The following is a 10858-nucleotide window of genomic DNA, read 5'->3' on the forward strand; positions in this document are numbered from 1 at the left end:
GAGAGTACGGGACATGGTCCTTATTTTAATCTGGAAAATCTGAAACTTGAGGACGGACGTGCTGCATGAAAAAGACCACGTCCCGGTACATAGTTCTGTTGATTTCTCAACTAATTGAACTCTATTTGGCGTGCAAAGAAGTGTTAGACTTTGTAACGTAGTCCAACTGTGTAACGTGTATATTGTGCATCATTATATATACATGAGATAGGCCACCCCTAGAGGGTTGAGCTAGTTCCCACAAATCCTACGTTTAATATGATATCAGCCTAAACCTAGGACCTAACCCACCTCCACCACAGCCGCCGCCGCCGCCGTGCCCTAGACCTTCGGGCCGCCGCCGCCGCCGCTGCCATGTCCGCTTCCGCATCTAGCTCCGCCAGCTCCGGGACGATCCCCGCATCGCTGGCTGCTCTCCTAAACCTACCCGCTCGCGCCGGTGCCTCGTCGACGCAGCACTTCTTCGGCACCACGGCGATGGGTTCGCTCTTCTCCGCCCCGATCCCGCCGTCTCCTGCACCGACAACCGCGGCGCCCTACTCCGCCACGATGATGGCGCCATCGGCGTCTACTGCCGCCTCGTCCGCAGCCTCGTCCCCGACACTCGCCCTCATGGCGGCGGCCTCGGGAGGCTCCGACGATCCACGTGTGGGTGGACCACCTGCAATCCCGGCGGTCCCTGTGGTAGCTGCTACCGACACTGTTGTGATCCCCGGGCCGTTCCACTTCAACAATCTCATCACGATTCGTCTCACGCCGGACAACTATTTGTTTTGGCGTGCCAAGGTTCTACCGCTGCTCCGCAGCCGCTCCCTCCTTGGTTATGTCGATGGATCCCTGCCGTGTCCGCGGCAGGTCTTTGACACCGTCCATGGCCCGGCCATCAACCCGGCGCACCGTCTGTGGGTACAACAGGACCAAGCGATCCTCTCCGCCATCCAGGGTTCCCTTGGAGACGGGGTCGCTGGCCTTTGCCTCTTTGCTGCCTCCTCCTTGGATGCATGGACGACTCTCGAACATGCGTTTGCCCAGACCTCCACCGCCCACTCGATGGCTCTTTGCAGCAAGCTTGATGATGTCAAGAAACTGGATTCCTCGGCCACAACATACTTCAATAAACTCAAGGTCTTGGCGGATACACTGACCTCTATCGGTCGACCACTGAGTGATGAGGAGTTCGCCGGCTATGTTATTAAGGGTCTTGATGCAGATTATGACAACCTCGCCGAGGCCGTCCACAACGCCAAGCCGCCCCTTCTGCCGCATGAGCTCTTCTCCCGGCTGCTCTTCACCGAGCAACGCATTGAAGCTCGTCGCGCCACCAACACCATCGCCGATCAGCCCGCGGCGTTCTGGGCCTCGTGAGGCCAGCGCCCCCCTGCGTCCACGCCGCCTGCCCGCGTCACCACCCCGACAGCGCCACCATCGGGCGGAGGCCCGGTACGCTGTCAACTATGTGGGCGTGAGAGGCATGTTGCCTCCAAGTGTCACAAGCGGTTTCAGCGGAGCTTCCTGGGCATTGGTAATGATGGCAAAGGTAATGAGCAACAGTTTGCCATGGCGGATTTCGGCCCTCCTACTGCTCATGTTGCCGCCAAGAGCAAGGATACACGCGTCGACCCTGGCTATACACCATCATATCCGATTGATCCTGCATGGTACATGGACACTGGCGCCATGAATCATATGACGAACGAGCTCACCAAGCTGTCCACCTCTCAGCCATACTACGGTCACAACAAGGTTCACACCGCCAATGGTGTAGGTATGTCCATCTCTCACGTTGGTCAAGCATCTCTCTTAACTAGTCATCCATCTAGGCAGCTTCATCTTCGTAATATTTTACGGGTCCCCTCGGTGACTCTTAATCTGTTATCTGTTCCCAAACTCACTCTTGATAACAATGTTCTATGTGAATTTCACCCGTTTGATCTTTTTGTTAAGGACTGAGCCACCCGGGAAATTCTGCTTAGTGGTCGTCTCAGCCATGGCTTATACCGCTTGGAGGATCCATCCGCCCCGCGCATCTTCAGTGGTGTTCGTGTGTCACCGTCCCAGTGGCACTCTCGCTTTGGTCACCCGGCCACTCCCATAGTTCGTCATATACTTCACCGTCATGAGCTGCCTATTGAGTCTAGTAATAAGGAAATGTCCGTGTGTGATGCCTGTCAACAAGGCAAAAGTCATCAGTTACCATTTGTTTCCTCTACTCGTCAAGTAACGAGTCCTCTTGAACTTGTGTTCTCTGATGTGTGGGGTCCCGCTCAAACTTCTGTGAGTGGTCACAACTATTATGTTAGATTTATTGATGCCTATAGTCGCTTTACCTGGCTTTATCTTCTTAAATGCAAATCTGATGTGTTTGATATATTCATTCAGTTTCAAGTGCATGTAGAACGTCTTCTCAAGCATAAGATTATTCATGTTCAGTCTGATTGGGGGGGGGGGTGAATATCGCAACCTCAATTCTTTCTTTAATAAGCTTGGGATCTCTCATCGTTTATCATGTCCTCATACACATCAGCAGAACGGCGCGGTTGAGCGCAAGCATCGACATATAGTTGAGACCGGACTCACACTCCTGGCTCATGCATCCGTCCCTTTTCGTTTTTGGAGTGATGCTTTTGCTACAGCATGTTTTCTTATTAATCGGCTACCTACGCGTGTCATTAATATGAAAACTCCTATTGAGCTCCTTTTACATGAAATTCCTGATTATACCTTCTTTAAGGTCTTCGGGTGCGCTTGTTGGCCCCATCTTCGTCCATATAATTCTAGAAAGCTTGAATTTCGGTCTAAGAAATGTGTGTTTCTAGGTTATAGCTCCCTCCATAAAGGCTATAAGTGCCTCCATGTGCCAACAAATCGTGTCTATATATCTCGTGATGTTGTCTTTGATGAGAATGTCTTTCCCTTTTCCTCCATGTCGCACCAACCTGCCACACCACCATCTATGCATTCATCTCCTCTTATGCTTGGCCAATTTGAAGATGTTGCATATTCGCCTGTGTTGTTACCTAACCATGGTGCAGGTATTGGACGTGGTGCTCGCTTGGAACTTCTTCCGGATACAACTCCCGTCGCGCATGTTGATCGATCAGTGCACATGCATGCACCCGTCATCGACCCGGCCTCTGGCGCCGTGCCTGCCCATGCAACTGGACCGGCGCTGGTCTCCGACACTGGGCCGGTGTCATCCGAGGTGCCGCCGTCCCCGCCAGTCGGGTCGCGGCCCACGAGGATGAAGCGCGGCCTGCCACACCGACGCCCTCTCTGGGGCGGCTTCAGCGGTCTCCGCCTCCGTCCACGCCTACACGTGAGGCCTCACCTCCGTCGTCACCCGCCAGTCCATCCCTGCCGCCCACTTCGCTTGGGCCGGCCGGGCCTACTGACGCCTCGCCCGAGTCTTCGCCTGGGCTTCCGTCGCCCGATCTCTCGCCATCCTCCACTGTGTTGGCACCGCCGGCTCCTGTTCTCGTTGCACCGCAACGCCCGCATACACGCAGCCGCAGTGGAATTTTCCAACCCAAACAGCGTCATGATGGTACGGTTACATATCTGGCTGCCTGTCTTGCTCATTCTGTTGCAGATCCCACTGATGAACCACGTCACTACGAAGTTGCTATGAGTATCCCTCACTGGCGCACAGCTATGGAGCAAGAGTACCATGCTCTTCTGCATAATGAGACATGGACATTGGTTCCTCCTCCGCCTCGTGTCAACATCATTGATTCGAAGTGGGTTTTCAAAGTCAAGAGACATGCAGACGGGTCTATTGAGCGCTACAAGGCGCGTCTTGTGGCTAGAGGATTCAAACAGCGACAGGGTCTGGATTACGAGGACACATTCAGCCCGGTGGTTAAGCCTACTACCATCCTCCTTCTTTTATCTCTTGCGGTCTCTCGTGGTTGGTCTCTCCGACAGCTCGATGTGCAGAATGCTTTTCTCCATGGGTTGCCTGAAGAGGAGGTTTACATGAGGCAGCCGCCAGGATTTGTTGATCCAGATCAGCCTCATCATTTCTGTCGTTTGACGAAGGCGCTCTATGGACTGAAACAGGCACCTCGTGCCTGGCATGCTCGTCTTGCTTCGGCTCTTCGTACTCATGGATTCGTTCCGTCGACAGCCGACAGCTCGCTATTCTTATTTCAGCGCCCCAGTCTGACTGTGTATTTGCTTGTGTACGTGGATGATATTATTCTGGTCAGTTCTTCTGCGACGGCTGCTGATGCTCTTGTGACTGCTCTTGGCAGAGACTTTGCGGTTAAAGACTTGGGACAGTTACACTTCTTTCTGGGCATTGAGGTTGCACATCAGTCTCGTGGCAGCTTGTCTCTCACTCAGAAAAAGTACTCTCTTGATCTCTTGCGCCGTGCTGGTATGCTCAAGTGTAAGCCATCATCCACGCCCATGTCCTCTACGGATGAGCTCTCGGCTACTGCTGGTTCTCCTCTTTCTTCGACGGATGCTACGGAGTATCGGAGTATTGTTGGTGGTTTGCAGTATCTGACTATCACTCGTCCTGATCTTTCTTTTGCGGTCAACAGGGTATGTCAGTATCTTCATGCTCCTACAGATGCTCACTGGTCTGCTGTGAAGCGCATTCTTCGTTATGTGCGTCTCACGGTCTCCTATGGTCTTCACCTGCGACCCAGTTCCTCTACTGTTCTCTCTGCATTCTCAGTGATTGGGCTGGGTGTCCAGATGACAGGCGATCCACGGGGGGACATGCTGTATTTCTGGGTCCTAATTTGGTCGCCTGGAGTGCACGCAAGCAGGCCACTGTTTCTCGCAGTAGCACTGAGGTTGAGTACAAAGCAGTTGCCAATGCGACTGCTGAGCTTATCTGGATTGAGTCTCTGCTTCGAGAACTGGGAATCTCCCAGTCACATCCTCCAGTTCTTTGATGTGACAACATCGGTACTACGTTTCTTTCGACAAACCCGGTGTTCCATGCACGAACCAAGCACATTGAGATTGACTATCATTTTGTGAGGGAACGTGTTGCACAGAAGCTACTATAGATCAAGTTTATCTCCTCAAAGGATCAACTTGCCGATATCTTCACCAAGCCTCTACCTTCTCCCATGTTTGAGGTCTGTAGGCGCAATCTCAACCTCCTAGATGCATCAGGAGTGAGTTGAGAATGAGGGAGGGTGTTAGACTTTGTAACGTAGTCCAACTGTGTAACCTGTATATTGTGCATCATTATATATACATGAGATAGGCCATCCCTAGAGGGTTGAGCCAGTTCCCACAAATCCTACGTCTAATAAGAAGTAACATAGAGGAGATGATAAAAGGCAAGATGCTGGAGTATGAGGTCGAACCTGAACTGAGGAAAAAAGCGCCTTCACTGTCTAACCCATGGCCTGCTCCAGGATGATCCTCAGAAACTCAGATGGTGGACTGATTTTTGCAGCCTACCAATACCTTTTCTTCTGTAATGATGCTCTTGAAGCAAAATTACATGCGTTGAGAGAAGGTCTTGCGATCACCATGGAGCGATCAAACCTACCGGTGATAATCCAGTTTGATTCATCTACGGTTCTTTCTTCACTGGCCTCAAATACTTTGGATCGGCCAGTATATGGTCATTTAATCTCGGAGATTAAGCATCTATTAGTTGGTAGAGAGTTTTTTCCTTTGAAAATTTCTAGAAACCAAAATAGAGTAGCAGATCGCGTGACGAAATATGGGAGGTTAGATGTAGCACGGCTTGTTGGTCGCAGAATTGCCCACCTTGTATCTGATCCTATGGAATAAAACTATCTTTCACCTAGCAAAAAAAAGTAGCACGGCCTATGTTAGTGAACTTAGGGAATCTCCAATACGGATCACCAAACCAGCATCACCCAATGTCCCAAACACGTCCAGATGTGTCTGCAAAAACCCGACGGGGCGAAGGCAATTCAATCTGAGTCCCCAAATGTCTGGCCCATTTCAAACGGATCGAACACAAACACAGACCAAATTTAACCTAAACGGATGAAATTGAAGCAGGTTCTATATATTACATGCAAACGGATGATATTTAATAGGTTCAACCTAAACTTAACTAAACTAAACTAAAACTAGGCCAGGTACCAGACAGTGACCTCATAGGCAAGGCCTCTTTGGCCATTGGCACCTTCGTTGTCGTTTGATCCACCGTCCACCCATCCGTCTGAGCCGTTGTCATCATCGTCGCATCAGTGGCGGAATGCCCGTCAGGTCGCCGCGGCACACACTCTGCCACATCCTCCACTGCCTTGTGCCACTTGTCTTCGGTCGTATCGACAACTTGGATGAAGAGGGCACACTCGGACTCCTCCAACCCCACTTGGAGGAGCTGGGTGTTGAGCCGGGCCGACGGCGAGCGTCCGACTTGACATGATCTTGGACCGGTCGAGGGCCCAAGCCTCCATGAGCACCAATGTCGATGCCACCTGGGTCTTGGCGAACCCGCATTGCGCCGCTCCGGGCGGGCGCACCCTTTGAGGTATAGTGGAGGCGCGGGAGCGACTTGGACGACGCCGGGGGTTTAGGGTTTAGGGTTAATAAGACGGCTTCTCCTTTACGGCAAGCAGAACCGGGCGCCACTGACTGCCTGATTGGCGAAGCGGTGGGGACGGTGGCTCCTCCTTCACGTGGTGGCGGCCGATTAGTGCATGAGTACAATATAACTGAAATAAATATTTAGTAATTGTAGATAAAAAGCACACAAAAGTTGACGAAACATGAAAGCTTTGTCATTAACTATGTAGTTGTTGGCAAGTATTCAAAGATATGCTTAAACCCAAATAAGCTAGCTTACATCATGATGTACATGGTGCAAACGGAGTACAAAGCAAACAAAGTATATGCTCATCCATAGCTATGAGTTTTTCGTTAGCTTGATTTTGACCACTTCCATCCTTTTGGCCATGTATGTCAATACCTATCTATGTTTTACCGTACAACAATCTTATTTACTATAAGAACTGAGCATTATTTTTTTGTCAAATGGTGTGGTTTGAAGAAGTTGACCCTTTTTGAGTTGGAAAACTTTTTTGGTTAAGCTTGTCTTTGTACAACAGGATGAACACAAATGAATTATATGTAATGTTATTAAGAATGCAGAAGTTAGTGAACAACTTCCTATCAGTTAATGTATGAGAAAAAAAACATGAACATGACATCAGTACTACCTGTTTTGGGGGGCCAGACACACTGCCCAGTTTTATCTTTTGGATTTGTAAAAGGCTAAATGACTCCATTCTTGTCTGGTTTATGGATCATAGCAGCGCCATAGTTAGGTCTTTTGACATTGTCTAAGTGTAAGTGCCCTGTACTTTTCATCGCTTGCTTCTTTGTTTTTTGGTTCTATACAATCAATACAGTGTGGCAGGTCCCATAAATTGAGGAAGGATCCACTATGAGATGATGCAATCCTCCCCATAAAAATGTGCAGCCTGTACAGACGGCTAACATCACATTTGGTCGGTGCAATGCTTTACATAAGTTCAAATGTTCTCTGATGTTTTATTCATCCTTCATTCCTAAAGTTAGTGACCTATTTATTCTCCCCACCGCTCTGTTTTTTTTCTGAATGATAGCATGGAAATTTACTGTACTGTCTTTTACACTCGATACTTGTATTCTGTGTCCTGTGATGAAAGGGAGTTCTCTCCAACTGGTTGTCCCATAATTCATGAATTCTTTAGGTGTTTTTTTACTGTGGGTGGAACCCCTTCTATTAAGATCAGTTCAAGGATCCTTGCATCTGTTTTGGAATTACTATACTTAAGATTTTAGCCACATTGTCGTGTAGCTTGATGTCATGTCATTTGACCATGGAACCTCAGTTATTGCGATAAACTAACATATGATTGTGGAACATAGGTATGAACATTGATATTATGGACTCTAAGACTATATGGACGACCATGATTTGACAGAACAAAAGCGCAAGAGATATTGAGAACCACCATGATTAGCCACTCTATCTTGTTGAAAAATTGTGGTTTTCAAATAACCTCTTTTCTGGTTAGTACCTTTCATATGTAGCCTCTTTCTAATGGAATAGAAGTGCAGTAAAAAGTAAGGATGGTCTTTCTTGGGAACCATTAACAAATATGAAATTTCAGGAGAAGGTTGGAGCTGACGGTGAACAAGCAACGAATATACTGCGTAATTAAGTGCATATGATGAAAGGTGATGAGGTCACCAGGACACCAAGTAGAGGACGACGGCTACAGCTATAGTTCCTATATGAATACTTTTTAGCTTAATTGCTGCTTAGAGCGGAAAGAGATCAAAGGGCAGTTCCACTATGCTCAAAACCCGGGCACTGCTCCCAAGATGTTTCTCTAAAGAACAATTATCTTGGCTAATTGAATAGTAGCTAAAGATGTATAGCTCGAGTGTCAATCGACTCCCCGCCAATTGTATATTTGATTCTCTAATCATTCCACTGTGTGCACTAAAGAACTGGTTGATTTTTGTGGTCTACATCATCATTCCTTGGTGCTTTATATTGCTTGTTCACCAGGTTTAGGATGGAAAAGAAATAGATGCAAAAGAGTACAGTTCTATCCACACTAGAAGTTTGGGTGTCATTTCTTGGGAGTTTGGGTGAAGCTCAAACTGTCCTCCAATATCTGAATCCTGCTTTCTTTTCTGCATCTTTTCTGCTCGGGTATATGAAAGATTGAACTGGTAAACTTCCTTGAATTTGTAGCCTTAATGTGTCATCCTTAAGCTTGTCAGGCCTAAAGTCTTAAAGAAGAAAACTATGCACAATTCTTCTACTTTTCTCTCTAGTAGCAGGTACATATTTCCTTCATTGGTTGGGCACAATTTCAGCGAATGATACCATATATAATTGGGACGGTTCTGCTGCACCATCAAAGACAGGATCAGAAAGATTTCAGAAGGTAACCATTCAGAAATGAACCAGAAATTAGCTGATGTGCTGCAAAACTTTTTTTTTTTCGACAACGCGTGAATTTCTATGCCTTGATGTATGCCTCATCAATGGACAAAAAATAATGTGATTGCCTTTTGAAAACAATGCCTTGCACTCCAGTGGCCACACCATGCTCTTTTTTCTGTTCATTCCTCACCACCAATTAAGGCACTGACACCACTTGTTTATTGCTAATACACATCATGCCTGCTCTTAATTGCTTGGAGTTAAACTAATGGCCACCTCTTCCCCATGACACCTATCACCTATGCATATCTGTTCCACCATCTCCTTCTCACATGATGCCTAACCTTGTCCTTGTGTTATTGTATTCTTCATGGTCTTTTTACCCCTCCATGTGCCCTACCACCTCCCTATCCCTCATGCCTAGATTCCCCTCTTCTCGATTTCTCTCCCTAGCACCATTTCAACTATTAGACAATGCAATCTTTGCTCCTATAGGCGTCCTATGCAAGCTGGATTTCAAATATTTTCGTTGTCGAGTCCCTTTCTCCCCTTTCCTTTCTGTTTGAATTTTGCCCACCTTTGCTTCTCCTGGCCTTTAAACTCATCTTTTCCTTTTTAGTTTGTATATATGGTTACCTCATTATCTAAAAAAAAAGTTTGCATGGTTACTTACATATTTACATGGAATAGACCCTCTTTATCACAAGATGAGACACGTGAGTACCAATAGCCACACCATGTCTATGGGGACCTACGAGCAAATGGAATATCGATGTGTGGGTCGATAGTCACGCGGCAAAGGATCCCTTAGAGTCCACTGCCTCACGTGATGTACTAATCGCTTTCGCTTAATAAAAATATCCCTGCGATACATTTAGATGCCTTTCAAGTTTCAACTATAGGTCGATTTAAATACCACTATGAATTACATGCATAAGCATCAAGATAGCAGATGCATTCAGGAACTTGTCAGCAAAACTGATGATACCATATGCACCAAGATACCAAATAATGGAGTTAGTACACAAGTTAAGGTTGGTAGATCTAGGTGATGATGTGGGTTAAAACCTTGAAAATTGTTCACTGTGTGAACGGTGGAGATAGAGGATTCCTTGATCCATTGGAGAGGCTGTTGTTTCAGCGACATGATATTTTCCGAGAGAAGTGTCTTGTGTTTTGCCCTTTCAGTTCTTGTTGTTAGTAGTTTCCGACAATATGATCGATCGATTCACATTTTTTGGGCTTTGGACTTGAAACATTTTGCTATCTCTTCATTCCTCTTGATGCAAAGATGCAGAAAATGAATTCTTATTCTTCAAAAAAAAAATTATGTATGTGGTAACTACTTATCAGTACCCTATGGTTACAGTCTGTTCTGATAATTTTTGTTTTCGTATACCTAGTCTGATCTGTGTACTCATGGATGGTTCACTCTCTACTTGCGAGTTACTTCTACATCAGGCCATTGGTCATTTATCTCTGCATCTCTGTTCCTCACTGTAAAAAACAGCAGGATGTGCCCTATCTTTTGGGGTGAAACAACCAACACTGCAAATAGAAGTTCTAATTCCAATGTAAATACTCTGCAAGTCCCATCATCTTCTATGGGATTAGTACTGCTGCACTGGTTGTTCAGAACTGCCCATTTACCAATGGGAATTTGGAGTTGGAAGGTAGATCTAGATCTGCGTGCCTGCGAAAATTTCCTGTCCTTTCACTATTATAATCCATCTGCTTGACACAAAAGTACAAAGGGGCAGTAATTAACTACGTTCTTGGCAGTGAGAAAGGCGAGATTAGATCTAACCGGGAGCATGTGACAGCCTCTCCATTGATGTGTTAGCTTCAGATCCAATCCATTCTGTTTTAATCTGCCAAGGAACAGCCTCTGCCATGAGGGTTTATATAATTGTTACTGCATGGAATGAACTGTTTCTTCTCCTTGTGTCATGTGTTACCACT

This window comes from Triticum aestivum, chromosome 1B, assembly GCF_018294505.1.
Source record: "Triticum aestivum cultivar Chinese Spring chromosome 1B, IWGSC CS RefSeq v2.1, whole genome shotgun sequence".
NCBI classification, from domain to species: Eukaryota; Viridiplantae; Streptophyta; class Magnoliopsida; order Poales; family Poaceae; genus Triticum; species Triticum aestivum.